Raw genomic sequence first — 25,302 nt, 5'->3', positions numbered from 1 at the left:
GAGTGTTTCTTGTGATGTGATTTATGTCACATTTTGTGTAAAAAAAATGTTGAGACCATACTATTTGTTATTCCAGCTTTTTGTTTCTTGATAAATCAGTGATACATTTGAAAATGTCACTGAGTCCTCAATCAAACTGGTAAATTTATCTCCAGGCTGATGTATAATTTTTTTTTTGTTTTCCTTCCTCACAGTTAATGTAGTGACGATCTATGTCCTGCTTTATAAAGATTGTGGATTGTCTCCATGTGTCAGACGTTACCTGGGGGCCATGGCAGTGGCGGATCTACTGGTCATTATCCTCGACCTGATATTGAGACACATTCCCATTGTTTATCCAGAACAGTTTGATTTCCTGTTGTCCATCCCCGTGTGTAATATCCACGCCGTCCTTCTTTATGCAGCCTCTGACTGTTCTGTCTGGTTCACCGTAGCTTTCACCTTTGATCGATTTGTGGCCATTTGTTGCCAGAACCTGAAAAGTAAATATTGCAGTGAGAAAACGGCGGCTGTGGTTCTGGCAACAGTGACTGTGCTGAGCTGTTTAAAGAACATTTTCTGGTATTTTATGCTCAGAGCTCGGTATTGGAAGGGGAACGCACCCTTGTTTTGTGAGTTAACGCCCGATGTTCAAAGCTCACATCTCTGGGTCACAACCGAGTTCCTCCACCACATTTTAACCCCAGCTCTCCCATTTCTTCTGATTCTGCTGCTCAATGTTTTCACCGTCAGACACATTTTAGTGACCAGCAGAGCCCGCAGGAGACTCCAGGCTCACACAAATGGGGACGGTCAGTGTGACACAGAAATGAGAAATCGAAAAAAATCCATAATTTTACTGTTTGTGATCTCAGCCAATTTCATCCTGTTATGGTCAATATTAATGCTATATTCTATATGGTTCCGGATGTGGAATTTGGGGTATTACTCTGTACATCTACATCCCTTTGTGCAGGAATTGGGCTTCATGCTGCAGCTCCTCAGTTGCTGCACAAACACCGCGATTTATGCCGTGACCCAGACTAAGTTCAGGCAGCAGTTGAAGAATGTGCTGAAATATCCCTTTACCCAAATTCATCAATCAATCAAATTCACTCATTAATAATTCCATCCGGGATTTTCTCATTTCAGTTCAATGTTTCAGCAATGAAGCAGCCTGTCTCTATGGTAACAGACTGAGGGCAGTGCTGGTTTATCCAACTTTATCCCACAGGGAGTTACAGGGAAACATGTCAATGTTTCTCTCAACTCACAGGCCAAAGAGAAAAGGTACCGTTCCACTGACTGCATCCACAACTTCAATATGTAATTAACGTTCATTAAAAAGTGCCAAGTAGCACAGCAAACTATATTGTTGTTTGTCTCTGTGTTGAAGAAGCTCAGCTGGAGAGAGACAGATTCGGTCCCAAGGGAATGGGAGGATTTCGGGACTGAGCTCAGGAGTTGGGTTTAAGTCACTCTGTCCTTGCATTCACCTCTGGGATATCTCTGTCTCTTTCTCTCTCTCCTGCCCTTCCTCACTCAGTCTCTCCCTCTCTGACCCACATTTCTCTGTACCGCCCCCCCGCTCTCCACCCATCTCTCCATTCCCTTCCTTCTCTCTTTCCACCCACCCTCTACAAACCACTCCCTCCCTCTCTCGCTGCATCCTGTCTCTCTCTCCTCCTCGAATGTCCACACCCCATTCTCTCACCGTCTGCCTGCATGAACCCCATCTCCCACTCTGTATTTTTCCCTCTGACCCCATCTCTCCCTAATCCCCTATCACACTCTTTCCCTCTCTCCGTCCCCCTCCCCCTCTCCATCTCTTTCCACATCCCGGCAGTACGGTGTCTCAGTGGTTCGCACGACAGCCTCACAGCGCCAGCGACCCGGGTTCGATTCCAGTTTCGGGCGACTGTCTGTGTGCAGTTTGCACATTCTCCCTGTTTCTGCGTGGGTTTCCTCCGGATGCTCCGGTTTCCTCCCACAACCCTAAGGTGTGCAGGCTACTTGGATTGGCCATGCTATGTTGCCCATAGTGTTCAGGGGTGTGTGGGTTGTCGGGGAATGGGTCGGGGTGGGATGTTCCAAAGGACGGTGTGGACTTGTTGGGCCGAATGGCCTGTTTCGACACTGTAGGGAATCTAATCTAATCTAATCGCCCTCTGTACCCTTTGTCTCTGACTCCTACCCCCTCACTCTCACCTCTCTGCCTCTGTTTCCTTGTCTCTATCTCTCTCTCTCTCTTTTTCTCTCCCTCCTCTTCCTTGTCCTCCTCTCCCCCTTCAAGTCCCTCATTTAACTCTGGAACCCCCTGCTCCCTGGCCCCCTGTATGTGGCTCCCTGGGCCGTGTCCCCCTATCCCTGTCGCTCTCTCCCTCCACCCCCTTGTCATTCTTTCCCTGTCACTCCATCACTCCTTCCACTTCCCTCCCTGTCCCTCGCTCCCTCACGTCCTCCCCATCACTCACTGCCCATCCCTCGCTCACTCCCTGTCCCTCCCAGTCCATGTCCCTCACTCACCCCACCCTGTTGCAATCCCTGTCCCTTGCTCCCACACTGTCCCTCACTCCATCCCTCAGTCCCTCCCATCCCTTGCACCCTTTCTGTCCCTCAATCCCTTGCCGTCCTTCGCTCCCCCCTCCATCCTACCCTACTCCCCGTCCATCCCTCCCCATCCCTCTCTTCCTCTCTGTCAGTCCCTTCTGGTCCCTCTTACACTCCCTATCCCGTGATGCCTCCTTCACTCCCTCCTTCCCTGTCCCTCACTCTCCAACGCAACCTCCTGGTCCCTCGCACCCTCCCCATCCCGCATCCCTCCCTGTCCCTCGCTCCCTCCATGCCCCACTCCCAGTCAATCGCTCCTTCCCTGTCTCTCCCTCCCTCCCAGTCTATGTCCCTGCACCTCGCTCTTTCCCTGACCCTCCCTCCTTTTTCTTTGCTCCCTCCTTTTCCCTCCCCCTCCTTGTCCATCCCTGTCCCTCGCTCTGTCCCTGCATCCATTCATATCCTTTGCTGCTTCCACCTCCCTCCCTGTCCCTCTCCCTGTCCCTCCTGATCCCTTGCTCCCTCCCTGGTCCCTCTCTACCTCGCTTGCTCCCTTCCCATCCCTCCCTCCATCCCTGTTCCTTATTCTCTCCCTGCATCTCTCTCTCTCTCTCTCTCTCTCTCTGTCCCTCATTCCCTCCCTCTCTCTTCCTAACCATCCCTCGCTCACTCGCTCCCTTTCTCCCTCTCCATCCTTCACTCACGTCCTCCCTCCACATCCCTTGCTCACTCGTTTGCTCCCTCCCCATTTTTCCCTCCCTCCCTGTCTTAATGTGTCCCAGTCTCTCGATTCATCGCTGTCCCTAACTCCTTCGCTCCCGCGCCAGCCGTCGCTCCCACCCCATCCCTCACTCTCTCAGCGTCACTCGTCCCTCCCTGTTCCTCACTCCCTCACCGCCCCTCGCTCCCTCTCACTGTCCCTCGCTCTCTCACTCCGTGCCTGACTCCCTCGCTAACTCGCTCTCTTCCCATCCCTTGTCCCTCCACATTCTTCCCCCCACCTTCCCGTCCCTTGCTGCCTTGACCCATTCCAGTCTCTCGCTCCCGCGCCGTCCCTTGCTCCCCCATCACTCGCTCCCTCCCTGTCCCACATTCTCACCCCGTCCCTTGCTCCCTCCCCATCCTTTACTCCCTCACTCAGACCCTCCCCGTCCCTCACTCCATCCCCATTCCTCTTGGGTTCCCTGTCCCTTTCTCCCTCCCTCCTTCCCTGTTCCTCGGTCCTTCAATCCCTCACCCTCCCTCACTCCATTGCTCTGTTCCTCATTCTCTTGCTCTGTTCCTCGCTCCCTCGCTCGGTCCTTCGCTCTGTCGCTCCCCTCTGGTCCATCGCTAACTCCGTCCCTCTCCATCACTCGCTCCCACCCTGCCCCTCCTTCGCTCCCTGATTCCTTCCCTCCTTGTCCCTCACTCCATCCCTCCGTGTCCATTGCTCCCTTGCTCCCTCCCCCATCCCTCACTCCCTAGCTCCTCTCCCTGTTGCTCCCTCCCTCCCTTTCTGTCCTTTGCTCCATCCCCATCCCTCTTCCCTCACCGTCCCTCTCTCCATCCCCATTCCTTGCTCCCTCCCCATCCCTCACACCGACCACCCTGTCTCTCATTCCCTCCCTCTCTCCCTAAACGTTCCTCATACACTCGCACCATCCTTGTTCCTCCCTCTCCATCCCTTGCACCCTCCCTGTCCCTCGCTCAGTCGCTGCCTCTCAGTGCCTCACTCCCTCCCTCACTCCCTGTCCCTCGCTCACTTCCTCACCTCCTCTTCTGCCTCCCCATCCCTTTCTCGCTCCTTCCACACCTTTCCATCGCTCCCTCAGTTCCTCTCTCCCTCAATCCTCGCTAACTACTTCCTTCCCCGTTACTCACTCCCTGGCTCCCTCCCTCCCCATCCCTCGCTCCCTGTCCCTCGCTTCTCGCTCTCGGTCCCTGTCTCTCCCATTCCCGTCCCTATCTGTCCATTGCTCCTTCCATCCCTGTCCCTCGCTCCCTCCCTCCCTGTTCCTGGCTCTGTCCCTTGCTTCCTCGCTCCCTCCCCATCCCTGGCTCCCTCATCCATGCAACGCCCTCGGTCTCTCCCCGTCCCTTGCTCCCTCACTTCAAGTCTCTCCCTCCCTGTCCTGTGCTCCCTCACCATCCCTTCCTCACTCCATCCTTTCCCTGTACCTCGCTCCCTCGCAACCTCCCCATCCGTTGCTCCCATCCCTCGATTCCCCTCCCGTCCCTTGGTCCTGTCCTTCCCTCCCCATCCCTTGTGGGCTCCCTACCTCTCTCCTCATCCCTCCCCCTCTGCCTCCCCATCCATCCATCCCTCCCTACCTGGGCCTTGCTGCCTTGCTCCCTTCCTGCCCCTCCCTTCCTGTTGCTCCCTCCCTTGTTTATGCCTGTCTCTTGCTCTGTCCACGTCCCACACTCGTTCACTAGCTCCCTCCCCATCCCACGCTCCTTCACTGACTCCTTCCCCATCTCTCGCTCCATCGCTCCCTCCCCATGGCTCTCTCATGGCCCTACTGTCTCGCTGCCACCCCATCCCTCACTTGCTCTCTCACTCCATCTACATCCCTTGCTCCCTCCCCATCCCTCGCTCTCTCCTTGACCCTTGTTCCCTCGTTCCCCATCCTTCCCTCACCCCGACCTATCCCTCCCTCCCTGTCCCTTGTGGCATCCCTCCCTCCCTCCCTATCCCTCCCCACTGCCTCCCATCCCTCCGTCCCTACCCGCCCCTTGTTCCTTCGCTCCCTCTCTGTCACTTCCTTGCTCCCTCTACCTTGTTCGCTCTTGGTTATTCCCAGGCACCCTCCCTGTCCCTCTCGCGCCCTCTGTCCCTTGATCCCTTGCTGTTGCCCTCCCTGTTCCTATCCCTCGCTGCCTGTCCTTGTCTGTGTCCCTCCCTCCCTCACAGTCCCTCCCTCCCTGTCCCTCACTCTCTAACTGTCCCTCCCTCCCTGCCCTTTGATCTCTCCCTGTCCCTCCCCCTCCTTGTCCATCCTCGTCCCTGTCCCTCAGTCCCTCCCTATCCCTCCCTCCATTTCCCTGTCCCTCACACCCTTCCTATTCCTCCATCCCTGTCCTTTTCCCTCGCTCCCTGTCTCACCGGCCCGTCCCCCTCTCTGTCGCTTGCTCCCTGTTCCTGTCCCTGGCTCCCTCTCACTCTCTCCCTGCCTGTCCCTGTACCCTGCTTCCTGTCACTGTCCCCCGCTCCCTTCCAGTCCATCCCTGCCCCATCCCACCTCTACTATCTTCATCCTCGCCTCCTTGCCCTGTCCGTTTTCCCTCCCACTTACCCGCCACTCCCTCCTCACTGACCAAACCCCCATTCCCACTTCCGAGCTACATTTAGCTTTACTGGCTCCATCCCCGCCTCCATGACCTGTCCGTCTTCTCTCCATCTATTTGCACCACTGTCCACCTTCTATCAACGCCTTTCCCCTGCCTCATTTCTGATGAAGTGTCCAGACCCGGAATATCAGCTTTCCTGTTCTTCTGATGCTGTACTCATCCAGCTCCATGCCTTGTTATCCCACACCTTGTTATCCCACAATTTGTTATCCCACATCTTGTTACCCCACACCCTGTTATCCCACAACTTGCTATCCCACACCTTGTTATCCCACACCCTGTTATTCCACACCTTGTTATCCCACACTCTGTTATCGCACACCTTGTTATCTCAGACCCCAGCATCGGCAGTTCCTACTAACCCCAAAGGGTACCATCTGTCTTTTGTGACCTCTCTGTGGACGGGGAGCTTGTAGAGCCCACCACTGGGTTGGGTACTTCCCATCACAAGTTGGTACATCAGGGTATACAATGCCTCATAGACACTGAGAACAACAACCTGATTGTTCAGGAATGTTGGTTTTGCTTTTGGTACTGATTTTCATATCTTTTACTGTCAGTCAATAGTTTTGGGGTGGGTGTAATAAAGGAGAATTGTCTCTCAGAAATATGAGATAACACGGTGTGGAGCTGGATGAACACAGCAGGCCAAGCAACATCAGAGGAGCAGGAAAGCTGACATTTTGAGTGGAGACCCTTAAGATTTCTCGAGAACACCGTGTTATCTCAGATTCTCTGACATTGGCAGTTCCTACTATCTCTCTCAGAAATATGAATTTGTTTGTTCGAAGATTTTATCTCACTCCCGCTTACTCCCTCCATCCCTGCCCCTGTCCCTTGCTGCCTGTCACTGTCCTTTGCTTCTTTCCTGTCCATCCCTGTCACTGCCCCACCTCGACTAGCTTCATCCCTGCCTCCTTGATCTGTCTGTCTTCCCTCCCACCTTCCCACCCCTCCCTCCTCACTGACCAACCACTATTTCACAGAGTAATAGAAAGAAAGACATTGAAGATGGAACAATCAAATCAAACACTATGTTAAGATCGATCCGAGTTATTCAATTCATCAGGACCGGAAAGGAATATATTTATCTGTTATGTCTCTGGGAAAAGATTTCAAACATCAGTGTGAGTGGGAAAGCGCCAGCACCCGCACACTGACACACCTGATTCTGAATGGTCCAGTGAGCTAACTGCAGAAATTATTCAACATCATCGAGTCAACATTCTGAAAATAAAAAAAAATCCACAGAGCAAGGAAACTGTCCACACATTGTGTTTATGGACAAGAGTTCAGCAGATCATGCAATCTGGAGAGATGCCAGGAGATCAGCATCATTGAAAAATGGTGGAAATGTGTGGACAGTGTGAAGGGCCAGGCAAGCTGGAAGCTCACCATCGGAGTCACTCCAGGGAGAAACCATTCACCTGCTAAATGTGTGGGAAGGGATTTGCTCACTCACCCAGTGTCATGTAAACTAGCTCAGAATACAAAAACAGGGAGCAAAAGTTTCTATAAATATGTAAATCGTAAAAGAGTGGCAAAGGTAAACATTCATCCTATAGAAGATGAGATGGCCAATTTAATAACTGGGAATGAGGAAATAGCCGAGGCATTAAACAGTTATTTCGTGTTGGTCTTCACAGTGAAAGACACAAATAACATGCAGACAACTAACAGCAAGAAGGTTATAGCAGGCGAGGACCTAGAAACTATCATTATCTCTAATGAGGCAGAGCTGGACAAGGTAATGGGCTAAAGGTAGACAAGTCTCCAGGCCCTGATGAAATGCATCCCAGGGCACTAAAAGAGGGAATGGGGGACGTAGCAAATGCACTAGTAATTATTTCACAAAGTTCACTGGACTCTGGGGTGGTTCCCGCAGATTGGAAAACAGCCAATGTGACTCCACTGTTTTCAAAAGGAAGTAGACAAAAAGCAGATAACTTTAGGCCAGTTAGCTTAACTTCGGTAGTGGGGAAAATGCTTGAATCTATCATTAAAGAAAAAAATAGCAAGGCATCTGGATATGAATTGTCCCATTGGGAACACCCAGCGTGGGTTGATGAAGGATAGGTCATGTTTAACTAAACTGGTGGGCATTACTTGCATGGTGGACATTAGGGAACCTGTGGCTGAGGTGTATCTGGATTTCCAAAAGTTATTTGACAAGGTGCTACACCAAAGGCTGCTGTGTAAGATTGAATAGTATTACAGGTAATGTATCGGCATGGATAGAAGATTGGTTGACCAGTAGAAAGCAAAGAGTAGGGGTAAGTGGGTGTTTTTTCTGGTTGGCAGTCAGTGGCTAGTGCTGTGCCTCAGGGATCAGTGCTGGGGCAGCAATTGTTTACGATTTACAAAGATGATTTGGAATTGGGGACCAAGTGTGGTGTGTCAAAATTTGTGGATGACACTCAGGTGAGTGGTAGCACAACATGTGCAGAAGACACAAAATGTCTGCAGACGAATACAGATAGTCTAAGTGAGTGGGCAAAGGTGTGGCAGATGGAGTACGATGTTGATAAATGTGAGGTCACCCATTTTGTTAGGAATAACAGCAAAATGGACTGTGTTTTAATTGGTAAAATTTGCAGCATGCCGCTGCACAGGGGCTCTTGGGTGTCCTTGTGCATGAATCGCTGAAGGTGGGATTGATGGTGCAGCAGGTAATTAAAAAGGCAAATGGAATTTTGTCTGCCATTGCTGGAGGGATGGAGTTTAAAAACAGGGAGGCGATGCTGCAGCTGTACAGGGTCCTGGTGAGGCTACACCTGGAGTACTGTGTGCAGTTTTGGTCTCCTTACTTGAGAAGAGATATACTAGCACTGGAGGGGGTGGCGAGGAGATACCCTCGGTTGATTCCAGAGTTGAGAGGGTCGGATTATGAGGAGAGAATAATTAGGCTGGGATTATACTCATTGGAATTCAGAAGAATAAGGAGAGATCTTATAGAAATATATAAGATTATGATGGGAATAGATAAAGTGGAGGCAGGGAGGTTGTTTCCACTAGCAGGTGAGACGAGGACTAGAGGGCATCGCCTCAAAATAAAGGGAAGCAGATGTAGGACTGAGGTCAGGAGGAACTTCTTCACCCAAAGGGTTGTGAATCTGTGGAATTCCCTGCCCAGTGAAGCAGTTGAAGCTACCTAACTGCGTGTTTTTAAGGCATGGCCAGATAAATGTTTGAACAAGAAAGGATTGAAGCGTTATGCTGAGTGGGCGGGTAAGTGAATCTGAGTCTCAAAAGATCACCCATGATCTTATTGAATGGTGGGGCAGGCTCAAGGGGCCGGATGGCCTACTCCTGTTCCTAGTTCTTCTGTTCATATGTTGTTATGTCACTCCAGTGGGTTCACACTGGCAACAGACCTTTTAAATACTCTGACTGGAAAAGCTTTTGGAGGGCTCAAGGTCTAATTCAATTTCGACCTGCTCCGGATGGTAAAGACTGCAGATTCAGAAGGTTCTGATGGAGGAGCACTGCTAAGCCACTGCAGTCCATCCTAGTGCAGTGACTGCTGCCACTGTGCATCAGTGGTGTAGGGAGTACGGGGATGTCATTGAGATGCAAATCAAGAGGGCTGTTTTGTGTTCAATTGTATTAAACCTGATGGACGGCTTTTGAAATTAAAAAAAAATGCTGTCATATGAAGCTGTCTACAAAGTGAAACATTGGTTTTTGACAGTTACCTCTGGATCAGACAACTGAACAGAAGGTAGTCAAGTTGGAAAATGACATCAAAGTAGGAATAACAGACATGTCCTGGAGACAGCATAAAAAAGTGACAAAGTCTCAGATGAGACTCCTTCAGAAAAACATCTTCCCACTGCCAGCAATAACCGCTCTTCATCCTTTCCTGACCATTATATCCATGTTACGTGCCGATATTGAAAATGAAAATTAACATTTTGTCAACACTCCCTGTGTCATCGCTGTTGGTGAAATATAATTTCTAACCCAGACCCTTCTCTCACTTCACCCTGGCGCATTCTGTGTGGTTACAGCAGAGACAGGGACAGGCTGCTCATACCCCTGCTCCCACTGCTCTGGGTTTCAGTGTTGTACAGCTACGAAATACTGTTTTATCTTTACCAATGTAGAGGAAACCTAAACCTGAGCCTGAGGGTTCACTTCCAGTCAGGAACAGATCATTGATTTATACTAATCTCTGATTTGAAGCACATTTCCAGCGTTCACCGTTGTTCTTCCTCTGACACTAAACCCAGTTGGAAACGAGATTCTGTTCCGTGTCGAGGAGCTGTGAGCCATGGAAGACAGTAGCTGGGACACATTTCTTACAAACAGCAGGATTAGCCCACACCGTGGCATGAGACATGAAAGTGTAATGTGCCATCTGACCCCCTGAGTGTGACCCTGAAGGATGGGTCCCGGCTGAAGTTCTGTTGCTGCGTATGATTCCCCTACCTCCATACCCCTGAGATTGTCCTTTCTGAGCTCCAGGTGCTGTTCAACCCTCAGGACAAAGACAACAATCTACAGTGATGTGTTTGTGGCAAAGCTGACTTATTTTACATTTCTCTAGTGTACTAAACTCTCATTCAATTTTAGGGTTATAGCCATCATCAGAAACAAACCGCAAATGTCAGAACAAAAGTAACAGAAAATTACAGAGCAGAGCAAGGCCTTTTTTAATTCATTTGTGTGATGTGCGTATTGTTGGCTGGCCAGCAGCATTCACCCTTGACCCATCATGTATGTGTTGGCTGGAATAGAACGAGCCAGGCTTTACAGCTTTCTGGCCTCATCATTGAGATCAACAAATTCAGGCCGTGAACTCTGCCCCAATTTGTTTACATTTCTTGTCTCAATTTGTTTCTGTGTCCACTGCACACCTGGCCCCAGGCACATGTTTTGTTTATTTGTTTCTTTTCCAGCCCTAACTCCACTCCCTGCTGCCTTGAAGGACGAATAACATTTCTGCAATTTAATCTCTCCTGCCTTCCCCCCGTGACATGTGCCTTTTGCCCTTGTCTCACCCCCACCTTGCTCAGAATCTGTTACATTTCTGGTCCCAGGCCTCTGTCAACTCACCGCGTCCCCGGGTCAGAGTTTTAAATTCTCTTCCTCCAGAGAGTAACTGAAATCGTTGTGGGTGCAGCGTTCCCCAGATTTTTATTTTGGAAACAAAACCCATGAAATTGTTTCAGAGTTGAGGTGTTTTTGAACTTTAATCTACAAGCTTGCCTCTTTAGAGCTAAACTGTGATCCTCCCACAGTCTAAAAATGCAGCTTAGGTGGATTGGCCGCACTAAATTGTCCCCGAGTGTGCAGGGTAGGTGGTCGGGTTAGCTGCGGTAAATGTGGGGTTTATAGGAGTAGGGTGGGATAGAGAGCTAGTGCAGACTAGATGCACTGAATGACCTCTTTCTGCACTATCGGGATCCTGTGATCTTAACCATTTGTGATCATGATCACATTTTCCTCATGACAGGTCACACATCCCCATGTTCATTCAGCTCAATCTTTCATGCTGTCTTTGTGTTTTGAGAAGCTCTGTTGTTGGAATGGGAGCTTCCTTTGATGTGGCCTCTCCGCATACTTCCGACCACTTCCCAGTTCGCTGCATTAATTCTAGCTTTCTCTCATTTTCCCAAATGGGGTTGTTGAAGAGCTCAAAAGGCGCGTGGACTGAAATTGAGAAATTAAAGAGTCAGAATGAAAGAGGAAGTGGAAATAATAAACAGGTTTGGTAGATCCCAGTGGGGTGAGGAAGGGTCACAGATGTTTTCAGATCTGCTGAGCTTTTCCAGCAACTTTGTTTTTGTTCCAGGCGAATGAAACTCCAGGATCCTCCAGTTGTGAGTGTTCACACAATATTTTTGTGATTAATGTGTGGGATGTGGGCGGACCTAGCTGTGCCAGCATTTCTTGCCCATCAGTAGTTGCCCTTGAGAAGGTGGTGGTGAGCTGCCTTCTTGAACTGCTGCAGTCCTCCTGATGTTTTGTGACCCACAATGCTATTAGGGAGGGAATTCCAGGGATTTGACCCAGCGACAGTGAAGGAACAGTGATATATTTCCTAGTCAGGATGGTGAGTGACTTGGAGTGGAACGTGGATGTGGTGACCTTCCCATATATCTGCTGACCTTGTTCTTCCAGATGGAAGTGGTCATGGGTTTGGAATGTGCTGCCTGAGGATCTTTGGTGAATTTCTGCAGGAGAGACAACATTCTCTGACGAGAGTCAAACCCAGGCAGGCGAAGATGGAATGCTGAATAATAACAGACTTAGTTCAAACACAGGAGATTTGTTCAGCCAGTAATAGCATATAGTGTAAGAGTCACGGATGTGAAGTGAGTCGTGAGGGGAAATGATGCCACAAGCTGCAGATGGAATACTTTTATAGGAACAGGAGTAGACCATTCGGCCCCTCAAGCCTGTTCTGTCATTCAATGAGACCATTGCCTGATCTGTGGCCTAACTTTCAATTTCCAAAACCCACCAAACCTATCAATGAGGCTTCTTTGAAACAGACAAGGTAAATATTGAAAAACATTTTTAAAAAAACTGCAAATGCAGGGAAATCAGAAACAAAAACAGAAATTGCTGTAAAACTGAGCAGGCCTGGCAGCATCTATGAAAGAAATCAGAGTTACCCTTTTGGGACAATTGACCCTTTGAGTGACCAGATGCAGTTAACCATTCCCCCTTGCCTGTAACACCCTCCGAAACAGGTGATGGCGTGAGGACCATGAGGTTGTCAATAACAACTGAGAAAACAGCAGGGCATGCTGAATCAGAATAAAACCCATTTTGGTCTTTCACTTTTAAATCAACTGCAACAATTTATTGACTATTGTTTCAGAAACGGGACAAGCGACCAGAAAATCAACTCAATGCCATTGGGCCTGGGAACCATTGTTATTCTGACCTCCATGTGACTCCAAGCTATAACCATTAGTTTGATTCTGAACCATCCTCTGTGCAGTTAGAACGGATGATAAAAGCTTGCTGAGCTTCTGATGCCATGATCACACGAACAAATAAAAGAAAAACCCAATTACTGCAGTTACTTTTGAAGCCACTGGTGTTTCTTCAAGCTGTATGACTGAGTGAATTTTCTCCCATACACAGAGTAGGTGAATGACCTCTCCCCAGTGTGTATTTGCTGGTGCACAGTGAGGGTTGATGATGCCCTGAACCCAGCCCTACAGTGAGAACACATGAATGGTCTCCCTTCAGTGTGAACATGTTGATGGTACATGAGTTCCCTTGAGCTTTTATAGCACTTCCCACGAACTGCACATTAAAAGAGTCTCTCTTCAGAGTGAACCTGTGGGTATTTCAACAGGCAGCATGACCAGGAGAAATCCTTCCCACACTCAAAGCAGGTGAAAGGCCTCTCCCCAGTGTGGGCCCATTGGTGTGTCAGCAGGGGGCATAACTGCATGAATTCCTTGCCACACTCACAGCAGGGAGACAGCCCCTTCCAATGTGAAACTGCTGTGAATGCCTTCTCACACACAAAGCAGGTGAACAGTTTCTTCCCAGTGTAATTGCGCTGATGTGTTTGCAGCTTGGATGGGTAATTGTAACTCAGTGCACTCAGTACTGGGACAAGAATAGATGAAGGTTTGATAATCTGCGCTGACATGATGGACCAAATGGTCGTCTTCCACGCTGTAAAATCTCAGATGGAGAAACTGATCTGCAGTGAAAATGGTTGCAAATGAAAAAGCAAAAGCAGTGTCATTGCAGAAATGTACCACACTCGCTGCCCCTTTCACTGGTGGTCTCGTGGCTAGGATTCGGACCTCGCCCCTCCCCAGCCCAGCTTTGATTTCTAGTCAGGGAATAGTCACTCTGCTGTGTTATTTCATCATGGTGACAGCACTTCTAACTGATCCTTCAGGAGATGGAAGGTGAACTGTTTAGTCCCAGACGTCACTCAGATTAAAATAAAACAAAGAACTGGGGAAATATGACACAAAAATGGAATTGACATGGAAGCTCAGCAGGCCTGGCAGCATCTGTGTCGGGAAACAGAGTTAGCAAATGGTTGAAAACAAGAAGAGAGGGGACGTCAGGAAAAGTGAAGGGCCACAGTGGTTTGTAGGAGCTGACCGTAGGCCTCACGCAGCCAGGCCCTACGTCGGTTCTGAAGGCAGGAAAGCTGATGCTTCAGGTTCTGAAGAAGGGTGAGACCCGAAACATCAAATTTCCTGCTCCTCTGATGCTGCTTGGTCTGATGTGCTTATCCAGCTCCACACCTTGTTATCTCAGATTCTCAAGCATCGGCAGTTCCTACTATCTCTGGGCTCTGATGACTGATTTTCACTGTTTACCCTGATATATAATCACTCCGGATCAATCACCCACAATGACTCTCGTTTGTGTGTTGACGGTGCACATCTCACCTCATTTCAGAGCTCGGAGAGGATCCATGCATGTTAAGCTGGCAAATTTCACTCAAGTCATCCTAACAGTCTCGTATTAAGACCATAAACTTTAGTAGCAGAAAGAGACCATCCAGCCCATTCAGTCTGCTCCACCATTTACTGATCTCGTGTCTGATATGATAATCCTGAGCTGCACTTTCTTGCCATTCCCCATAACACTTGATACCTTTACTGATTAAAAATCTGCCAATCTCACCATTTAATACACTGAACGACCCAGATCTGACAAGCCTCTGCTGTAAGGAATTCCATAGATTCACCATCATTTGAGAGAATAAACTTTTCCTCATCTGTCTTAAATGTGCAACCCCCATTCTGATATTAGGCACGCTCGTGCAGATTGCCCAAAAGGAAAACCATTTTTTGTGTCCAACATATTAAATCGCAAAGAAATCTGTATGCTGTAATAAGGCGCAAGTATTATTTTTGCAGTACTGTGTTTGAGCACGTGAAGTCATTGGATTTCAGCACTTCCTCCTGTTTGCTTTCATCCCTGATGTCAAACTGTTACTTATTCTGACAAAGCTATTCCCTTTATGTGTTTTCATGTCAGGAATTCACGTTCACTTTAAGAATTTTGAGAGGAACAATAAAATCCTCATTCCTATTTCGGAATCAAGCCATGAACACAACAGTTGCAATGCTGAATCCCAAAAAGGAAGGTGCAGACAATACTTGCACGTTTTCTGTCTTGACACTGCTTTTGATCTTTTGTTTCAGTTGCAAAATATTAGTCAGTGATATTTTAACACCACGGAGAAAGAACCTTCGGCCCATTATATCTATGCAGTCATCAAATATCTCACTTATAAATAAAAACCGGAGGAAGGGTCACCTGACCTGAAACGTTAACTCCGTTTTCTCCTCCACAGATGCTGCCAGACCTGCTCAGCTTTACCAGAAACTTTGTTTTTGATCTCACTTCTAAAGCCAGTTTCCAGGGCTTGGCCCAGCACCTCGTCTGCTTTGACGTTTCAAGTGCTCATCCATATAGGCAGTCAAAGTTTGAGGGCATCAGTGGAACAAAAACACTTTCTTCAACAAAGGAAAGGAAAGCATTGCTGGTTGCTACAACATGAAACTACATTTTCCTCTTTGAAGACAGCTATTAAATCCAAACTGTTTCTCAGAGCCATTTGCCAGTTTCCGCCATGATGCCAACAGTGTAGAATGAAATCCCACACCGCCTGAGGTTACCACTAATGACTTTCTACATTCAACCTCTCTGCTGACATGAGTTGTGGTGTCCCTCAAGTTCAGCCACCATCAGTTTTGTCTCTCTAATAAGAAAGCAGTCCTCTGACCCAGAATGTGTATGGCATCTGAGTGTCAGACTCAGTGTGTGACTCAGTGTCAGATTTTGTAATTTACAACGATGGGCACTTAACCCAAAATTCCGAGTGCTGTGCACAGCATTGCTGATCACTGCGCGCGCGCTCTAAGTTCCCAAGTGCCCACTGTCTAGAGCTTGCGCACTGGGAGTGATCCTGAGCAGCAGTCGCTGTTTCCCTCGACTCCACAAGAGGTAATAGTAAGGCGGAACGGGGGAGGCAATAGACCGGTCAGTGAGACGGGGAGAATTTCTGAACACTTTGCGAATGTGACAGATCCCGTATAAAGAAGCAATCTGTCCCGGTTTCATAAAATGTTAAAATCGAGGCTCCCGCTCAATGGCAGACTGTGGGTAACGGCAGCCATCTTTGTAGGAGGCAGAGGGCATCAAGGCGCATGTGCGGTTGTCCTGGGCCAGGGGCAAGAAAGTTGTGAATGTCTCTCCTGGACTGACAGAGATGGCGTTTTTATAAGTGACAATGGGAACTGCAGATGCTGGAGAATCCAAGATAACAACGTGTGGAGCTGGATGAACACAGCAGGACAAGCAACATCTCGGGAGCACAAAAGCTGACGTTTTGGCCCTAGACCCTTCATCAGAGAGGGGGATGGGGTGAGGGTTCTGGAATAAATAGGGAGAAGGGGGGGAGGTGGACTGAAGATGGAGAGAAAAGAAGATAGGTGGAGAGGAGAGTTTGGGTGGGGAGGTAGGGAGGGGATAGGTCAGTCCAGGGAGGATGGACAGGTCGAAGAGGCGGGATGAGGTTAGTAGGTAGGAAGACCTACCCGTCTTCCCCGGACTGACCTATCCCCTCCCTACCTCCCCACCTCTCCTGTCCTCTCCAACTATCATCTTTTCTCTCCATCTTCGGTCCACCTCCCCCTCTCTCCCTATTTATTCCAGAACCCTCTCCCCATCCCCCTCGCTGATGAAGGGTGGAGGCCCGAAATGTCAGCTTTTGTGCTCCTGAGATGCTGCTTGCCCTGCTGTGTTCATCCAGCTCCACACTTGTTATCTTGGCGTATATATAAACTGCTTTTACAGGGAGTTGGGAGAGGAGCATTTAAACAGCAAACTCCAAATCAAGGAAATAGTTGCTTCTTCCGAAATTGTGTCCCAGATTGACTGAGGTGGCTTTTGTAATTTTTTTACAGCACATCAGAAGAGGATTTCCAGATCGGAAACTCAAACCAAATGATCTAAGCATGCCTTTTTTATTCATTTAGCACTGGATATTATTGGCCTTTAAAGGGAAGTATTGAGTAAAATAAAAATAGCACAAAATTCCTTTCTTACATTTCCCAGTAACTATTGTCCTATATTTTAAATCTGTGTGCCAAACAGTTTTACTGTCAGCAAAGAGGAACAGCTGCTCTTTATCCACCTGATTTAAACCTGGACACCTTTATCAAATCAGAGATAGCAAGAACTGCAGATGCTGGAAACTGAGATAACACACTGTGGAGCTGAAGGAACATAGCAGGCCAGACAACATTGGAGGAGGAGGCAAGTTGACATTTCAGGAAGGGACCTTTCATCAGAACATTTTCCTCCAGGTCCATACTGTATTATCACCCCCTTTATCTACTGTCATATTGACCTCCTTTGCACTATGAGGGGCAACTTCAATTTCTCCAATGTGACCTTAAAACCAGTATCCCTCAGTTCTTTAAACATTCTGCTGAATTTCTTTTTGAATGATGAGTTGACCATCACATCCTTCATGGAGGTCACCTTTTTGTGCAGACCCAAATGCTGTCTGTTCAAATGAGTGATGCTATGACACGTGGACAATTACTCAGTGACATCACTCTGAGTCTGAGGTATCCTGAACTGTGATAGTTTCCTCTGACTCCAGTGCTTTTGATAACTTTCCAGGGGTAGAGATTAGCATTTGATTTTATAGTTGGAACACAATGAAATTATTTCAGTATTTTTTAACCAGAAATCTGCACAATTCAGCTTCTCGTGCTGTTCTCAGACATCTGACTCTGGGGCTGGTGTTCCTTCTTTCACAGCATTGTGAGAGCTCATGTGGGAAGATGGAGCTGTTAAGGCAGCAGCACATGGTTGGTAGAATTTTCTCACCCCCATAATATCGTGAGACTGATGTTAAAAGTTGCTGTATAACACTGATGAATGAGAGCCCATCCATTGTCCTGGTTCATTTCTGCTCTCCTCGATCAGCTCTGTCATGTCTAAGTTCCTCTGTCTCCAATAATGGGTGTGACTATCCTAGATATTTTATTGTTACCTTCATTCGCTCTCTAAATGAGGTTTATACAGCAGAAAATTGCCTGACCATTTGCTGCTGGCAATTATATTTCCTGAGTACGTCCCACAATGCTGTTCAGCGAGGAGTTACTCATGAAATGGTGATGAAGGAACTGTGATATGTGTCCAAATCAATGACAATTAATTGATATCATTGTAGTATCTTTCACTGAATGGAAACATCCAGGCTGTTCCCCAGGAGTATTACAATGCAACGTTTGACCAGAATCATCAATAACATGTTAGGAAGGTGACAAAATGCTTTATGGTCAAATTTGTTGTTTTGAAGGCATATTTGCAAGTACAAAACTGAGGCAGAGAAAGGGAGAGTTTTAGTGAGGAAATTTCAGCATTTGTGGCCTTGGCAGCTGAAACTTGAGGGCACCAAATGTGAAACATTAAAAAACAAGAATTTTCAGGAGTATGGAATTAGAGATAATGCAGGTATCTGGAAGGGCATTTTTTTAAAAAAAATGTCATTCTTGGGATGGGGGTGGGCACGATGGGCTGGTTTAGCATTTAGAATAGCTGGTTTAGAATTCTATCAAGTTGGTAAGACATCAACTTTCCTGCTCCCTATCACTGATAAGCCCATTTTCTTCCAAATGTAAATAGATCTTATGCCTCAGTATTTTCTCCAATGGCTTCCCCATCACAGACGTCAGGTTCACTGGCCCATAATTACCTGGATTATCCTTGCTACCTCCTGAAACAAGGGGACAACATTAGCAATTCTCCAGTCCTCCGGGACCTCACCCGTACTCAAGGATGCTGCAAAGATATCTGTTCAGGCCCCAGCTATTTCTTCACTCGCTTCCCTCAAAAGCCTGGAATCGATGACATCTGGGCCTGGGGACTTGCCCACCCTAATGCCTTTTAGAATACCCAACACTCCCCCCAACCTCCCTCCTTATGCCGACTTGACCGACAGTAATCAAAAATCTATCACCAACCTCAAAATCTGTCATGTCTTTCTCTAAGTGAATACAGAGTTAAAGTACTCATCAAGAATCTCACTCATTTTCTCTGACTCCTTGCATAACTTCCCTCCTTCATCCTTGAGTGGGCCAACTCTTCCTCCAGTTACCCTCTTGCTCCTCATGTCTGTCAAAAGGCTTTGGGAATTTCCTAAACCCTGTTTGCTAAAGATATTTCATGATCCCTTTCAGCCCTCTTATTTCTTCGTTTCAGGTTAGTCCTACTTTCCCGAACATTACAGCACAGTACAGGCTCTTCGGCCCTCGATGCTGTGCCAACATGTCATACCGATCTGAAGCCCATCTAACCTATACTATTCCATGTACGTCCATATGCTTATCCAAATTCTTCCAAAGCTTCGTCTGTTTTCAGTCGCCTAGACCTTATGTATGCTTCCATTTTCCTCTTTGTCAGTCTCACAATTTTACCTGTCATCCATTGTTCCCTAATCTTGCCCTTTCTGTCACTCATTTTCACAGGAACATGTCTGTCCGACAGTCTAATAAACCTCTCTTTAAAAGTCTCCCACATATCAAATGTGGATTTACCCTCAAACAGATGCTCCAAATCCACTTTCCCCAGTTCCTGTCAAATTTTGCTATTGTTGGCCTTCCCCCAGTTTAGCACTCTTCCTTCAGGACCACGCTCTTCTTTGTTCATCAATATTTATTCCCCAACACCAGGCTCAGTATGGCGCCTTAATAAGTTGGAGTATTTACACGCAGCTCTAGAAAACCCTCCTCCATGATCCTTAAAAATTCTGCTCCATCTAAACCACTAACTCGAAGTGAAGATAACAAAGTGTGAAGCTGGACGAACACAGCAGGCCAAGCAGCATCTCAGGAGCACAAAAGCTGACGTTTCAGGTCTAGACCCTTCATCAGAGAGGGGGATGGGGAGAGGGTTCTGAAATAAATAGGGAGAGAAGGGGAGGTGGACCGAAGATGCATAGAGGAGAAGATAGGTGGAGAGGAGAGTATAGGTGGCGATGGCATAGGTCAGTACGGGGAGGACGGACAGGTCAAGGAGGCGGGATGAGGTTGGTATGTGGGAAATGGAGGTGCGGCTTGAGGTGGGAAGCGGGGATAGGTGAGAGGAAGTACGGGTTAGGGAGGCGGGGATGAGCTGGGCTGGTTTTGGGATGCTGTGGGGGAGGTGGAGACTTTGAAGTTTGTGAAGCCCACATTGATACCATTGGGCTGCAGGGTTCCCAAGTGGAATTTGTGTTGCTGTTCCTGCAACCTTCGGGTGGCATCATTGTGGCACTGCAGGTGGCCGATGATGGACATGTCGTCTAAGGAATGGGAGGGGGAGTTAAAATAGTTCGCGACTGGGAGGTGCGGTTGTTTATTGTGAACCGTGCGGACGTATTCTGCAAAGTGGTCCCCAACCCTCCACTTGGAAAGTCATCTTGGGGCCTGGGATGGGGGTGAGGGAGGAGGTGTCGGGGCAAGTGTCGCACTTCCTGTGGTTGCAGGGAAAGGTGCCGGGAGAGGTGAGGTTGGAGGGGATTGTGGAGCGAACAAGGGAGTCACGGAGTGAGTGGTCTCTTCAGAAGGCAGACAAGGGTGGGGATGGAAAATGTCTTGGGTGGTGGGATTGGATTGTAGATGGCGGAACTGTCGGAGGATGAAGTGTTGTATCCGGAGGTTGGTGGGGTGGTATGTGAGGACGGAAGGGATTCTCTTAGTTCGGTTATTGCGGGGTCGCGGTGTGAAGGACGTGTTGTGGGAAATGCGGGAGACGTGGTCAAGGGCGTTCTTGACCACTGCAGGGGGAAGTTGCGGTCCTTGAAGAACGCAGCCATCTCGGATGTGTGAGAGTGGAATGCCTCATCCTGGGAGCAGATGTGGTGAAGGCGAAGGAATTGGGAATAGGGGATGGAATTTTTGCAGGGTTTGGGTGGGAGGTGGTGTACTCTAGGTAGCTGTGGGAGTCGGTGGGGTTGAAATGGGCATCAGTTTCTAGCTGGGTATCTGAGAGGGAGACAGAGAGGTCAAGGAAGGTGAGGGATGTGTTGGAGATGGCCCAGGTGAACTTGAGGTTGGGGTGGAAGGTGCTTGTGAAGTGGATAAACACTTCGGTCCTCCTCCCCCTCTCTCCCTATTTATTTCAGAACCCTCTCCCCATCCCCCTCGCTGATGAAAGGTCTAGGCCTGAAACGTCAGCGTTTGTGCTCCTGAGATGCTGCTTGGCCTGCTGTGTTCATCCAGCTTCGCACTGTGTTATCTTGGATTCTCCAGCATCTGCAGTTCCCATTATCTCTGATCATAACTCTAAGTGAATCCCAGTCAATGTTGGGAACGTTAAAATCTCCCGTCACCACCACCCTGTTGCTCCTACATCTTTCCACAATCTGTCCACATATTCGTACCTCCTAAAGTGGAAACTCCTTCCCTTACAGCATTGAGAGAGCTGATGTGGGAAGAGAAAGCTGTTAAGACAGCAGCACATGGTTGGGAGAATGAGCAGTGGTAAAAATCTCATTTGGATACACTCAGTAGAAGGAAGCAAAAAAAAACACGAAACAGAGCTCAAGGACACACAAAAGTAGAAGCAGAGAAATAAGACAAGTGCAGAGAGGGGAATGTGAGAGGACCGTGAGGAGTGTGTAACGATAGTTAAGTCCAGAGGTAACAAAGGAATGGATGAGTGTTTCAGCAGCAAATGAGCAAAGACTCGGAAGAGTTGGGTAATGTTACTGTGGCAGAATTAGGCAGTCTCAATGACGGTGGGGATATGTGGCTGAAAACTCAGTTCGGGATGAAATATTTCACCACGGTTATGACTTTTTGGTTCAAACTCAGGCAATTGCCACAGAGGGTTTGGAGTCAGTTGTGACGCAGTGGAGTTTGTGTTGGGGAAACATGATAAAGGCCTTGGTTTTGTCATTAGTTAATGGGAGGAAATTTCTGCTCCACCAGGACTGGATGTCAGCAAAGTTTGGATGGTTTGTGACCTGGAGGGAATTTAGAGATGTTGGTGTTCACATCCACCTGCTACCCTGCCCATTCTCAATGATGGAGGCTGGGTGTTTAAATGACTCTGACAAAATTCTGATCAAGTTGCTGGTGTTCAAAATCCCTCGCTTTCATTCTCTATCTTCACACAGAAGCCGGTGTCTTGTGAGAGATTGTCTCTGACTCTCTTGTTTTTTGTTTGATGTCAATTTCACAGGATATTAGAAGGGGAAGACGAACACAACCAAACATCACGCCCATTTCATCACAAATGGAACATGATCAGATTTTAAACCTGGTAGGAAAACGGTCCATTCACACTGGAGAGAAACTACGCATGTTGTGTGTGTGGACAAGGCTTCAGCCAATCATCAGACCTCACAAACCACAAATGCAGTCACACTGGGGTGAAACTGTGGAAATGTGGAGATTGTTGGGAGGAATTCATTTCCACATCTGAGCTGAAAACTCATCGACAGATTCACGCCAGTAACAGGCCATTTACCTGCTTAATGTGTCGGGAGGGATTCACTCAGTAATCTCACCTGCTGCAATGCCAGCTCATTCACACTGATAAGAGACCATTTCAAAGCCCAGCCTTTGGAAAATGCTTCAGAACATCCCGGAACCTGATGTCCCATTAACTAGCTTGCATTAATGAGAGACCTTTTAAATGCCAAAACTGTGGAAAATGTTATAAAACCTCTGGAAACTTGGCGGCCCATCAACATCTTCACACTGAAGACAGACCCTTTAAATGTCGAGACTGGAAAATACTATAAAACATCTGGGGACCTGATGACCTACCAAAGTGCTCACGTGGAGGAGAGATCTTTTAAATGCCCAAACTATGGGACGTGCTTTATAAGTCCCAGGGATCTCTTGTCGCATCAACTAGCTCACATTAATGAGAGACCTTTTAAATGCTCAGCCTGCAGAAAATGCTACAAAACCCCCGGACCTGATATCCCACCAACAATTTCACCCTGAAAAGGGACCATTCAGGTTCTGTCACTCTGGGACTGGGTACAGGTGATCATTCGACCTCACAGAACACCAGCAGGTTCACACTGGGAAGAGACCATTCAGCTGCTCCGAATGTGGGAGCGCATTCACTCAGTCGTCTAACCTGCTGAGACACCAGCAAATTCACACTGGAGAAATCTTTCAAACGCCCAGACTGCTGGAAGCGGTGCAGAAGCTCCTGGGAACTGAATTGTCATCTACATGTTCAAGCTGAGGAGAGACCTTATAAATGCTGCGATTATGGGAATCCCTGTGCAAGATCATGGAGGTAGTTTTATCATCAATGTGTTCAAATTGAGGAGAAACCTTTGAAATGTCCGGTCTGTGGGAAGTGTTATCGAAGTTCTGTCGAACTGATGTCCCATCAACATTTTCACATGATGAGGTATCTTTTCGGAGGCTTTCATTGTGGGACTGAGTTCAGGTGATCATCTCAACTCTCAGTAAACCAGCAAGTTCACACTGGGTAGAATGTATTTACCTGCTGCATGTGAGGAAAAAGAAAAGAACACTTGGGTCACTCCTCAGCCCTGCTGAGACAGCACAGAGCCACCCTGGCGAACAGGCCATTCACCTGCTCTGTGTGGGGGAAGGAATTCATTCATTTGACAATCCGGCTGAGACAACATAGAGTTCACAGATCTCAATGGTAATTTGACTTAGCGGTTCAAAACATTCATGACTGAAAGCAATTCTTTAAATATTCTGGATAAAAGTGAAAAATAAAACCTTTGTTTCAAACAGTGTGGCAGGTCACTGTAAAGATGTGATCATGGAGTACTTGGAAGAGGCAGCGTGGCTTCACCAAGGGGGCTTCATGCCTTACAAATCTGATGAAATTCTATGAGGGGGTACTGAACATCCTGGATGAAGGGGAACCAGTGGAAGTGATCTGTTGGATTTTCAGAAGGCATTGACTGGCTGCCGTACAGGAAGCTGCCAAATAAGGGAAGTGCCCATGGTCTTAGGAACAAAGTACTGGCATGGATTAAGGATTGGCTGACTGGCAGAAGGCAGAGAGTTGGGATAAAGTGGACTTTTTCAGAATGACAGCCGGATGACTAGTGGAGTTGAGCAGGAGCAAGTGTTGGCACCACAGCTATTCATGCAATGTATTAATGAGCTGGACAAAGGAATTAAGGACATGGTCGCTAAGTTTGCAGATGACTCAATGATAGGTGGAGGGACAGGTTGTATCGATGCTGTGGGAAGCCTTCAGAATGACTTGGTCAGGCTGGGGGAGTGCACAAAGAAGTGGCATGCGGCATCCAGTGAAGGAAAGTGCAAGGCTATTCATATGGGTGGGAAGAGTAAAGACATAGACTATTTTCTGAACATGGAAAACCTTCAGAAATCTAAAGTCAAAAGAGACTTAAAAGATTCAGTTCAGGATTCTTTGTAAGGTTGACATGCAGGTTCAAATGGTGGTAATAAGGCAAAGGCAATGTAGGCATTCATTTGAAGACAGCTCGAGCGGAAATGTACTGCTGAGCATATAAAAGGTGCTTGTCAAACCGCAGTGGGAAAATTGAGTAGTTTTGGGTCCTGTATTAAGAAAAGATGTGCTGGTGTTCGAGGGATCCAGAGGACGTTTACAAGATTGATTGCAGGGATGAAGGACTTGTTAAATAAAACTAAAAAAGAATCACATATTAGACATAAACAATTGGGAGAAAATGAATCTTTCGAATAGTATGAATAGTGTGGGGTCATTCCTAAGAGGAGCACCAGGAAAGCAAAGAGAGATATGAGATAGTCTTGGTGAGTAAGTTTGAGGATGTCTCAAAGGAATGCCACAAGTACATTAGAGAAAGAGAGCAATGAGAGAGAGTTGGGCTCCATACAGATGAAGGAGTTGATCTTTGTGTTGAGTCTCAGGAGTTGGGAAACATATTACTTGAATATATTGCCTAAGTTTTTAGTGTGGAGAAAGAAATGGAGGCTGGAGAACTCAGGGAAATAAATAATGATATTTTGAAAACAGTTCACATTATAAAAGAGGAAGTGCTGGTGGTCTTAAAAGGTATAGACGTGGATAATTCTCTGGGTTCTGAGCTAGTATGTCTCGGGCACTTTGGAAAGTTAGGGAGAAAATTGTGAGCCGCTGCAGAAACATTTGTATCGTCTCTAAATAATGGTGAAGTTTCTAATAACTGGAGAATGGCTGGTGTTTGCATTTGTTTGAAAACTGATGTGAGGAGAAGCCTGAGAACCATAAATCTGTGAGCCGATGCATCTCGAGAGTCACTGACTGATTAGGTATAGTCAGCATGGTTTTATGCAAGAGAAATCACGCCGCACACACTTCATTGAGTTTTTGTGAGGAAGTGACTAAGAAGGTTGATAAGGGCACAGCTGGTCACATTGTTTACTTGGAGTAAAGTGAAGCTTTCAACAAAGTTCCTTGTGACAAATGCATTATTAAAGTTAGATCACATGGGAT

Source organism: Stegostoma tigrinum, unplaced genomic scaffold, assembly GCF_030684315.1.
Source record: "Stegostoma tigrinum isolate sSteTig4 unplaced genomic scaffold, sSteTig4.hap1 scaffold_98, whole genome shotgun sequence".
NCBI classification, from domain to species: Eukaryota; Metazoa; Chordata; class Chondrichthyes; order Orectolobiformes; family Stegostomatidae; genus Stegostoma; species Stegostoma tigrinum.
Note: the sequence above shows the minus strand (reverse complement) of the source record.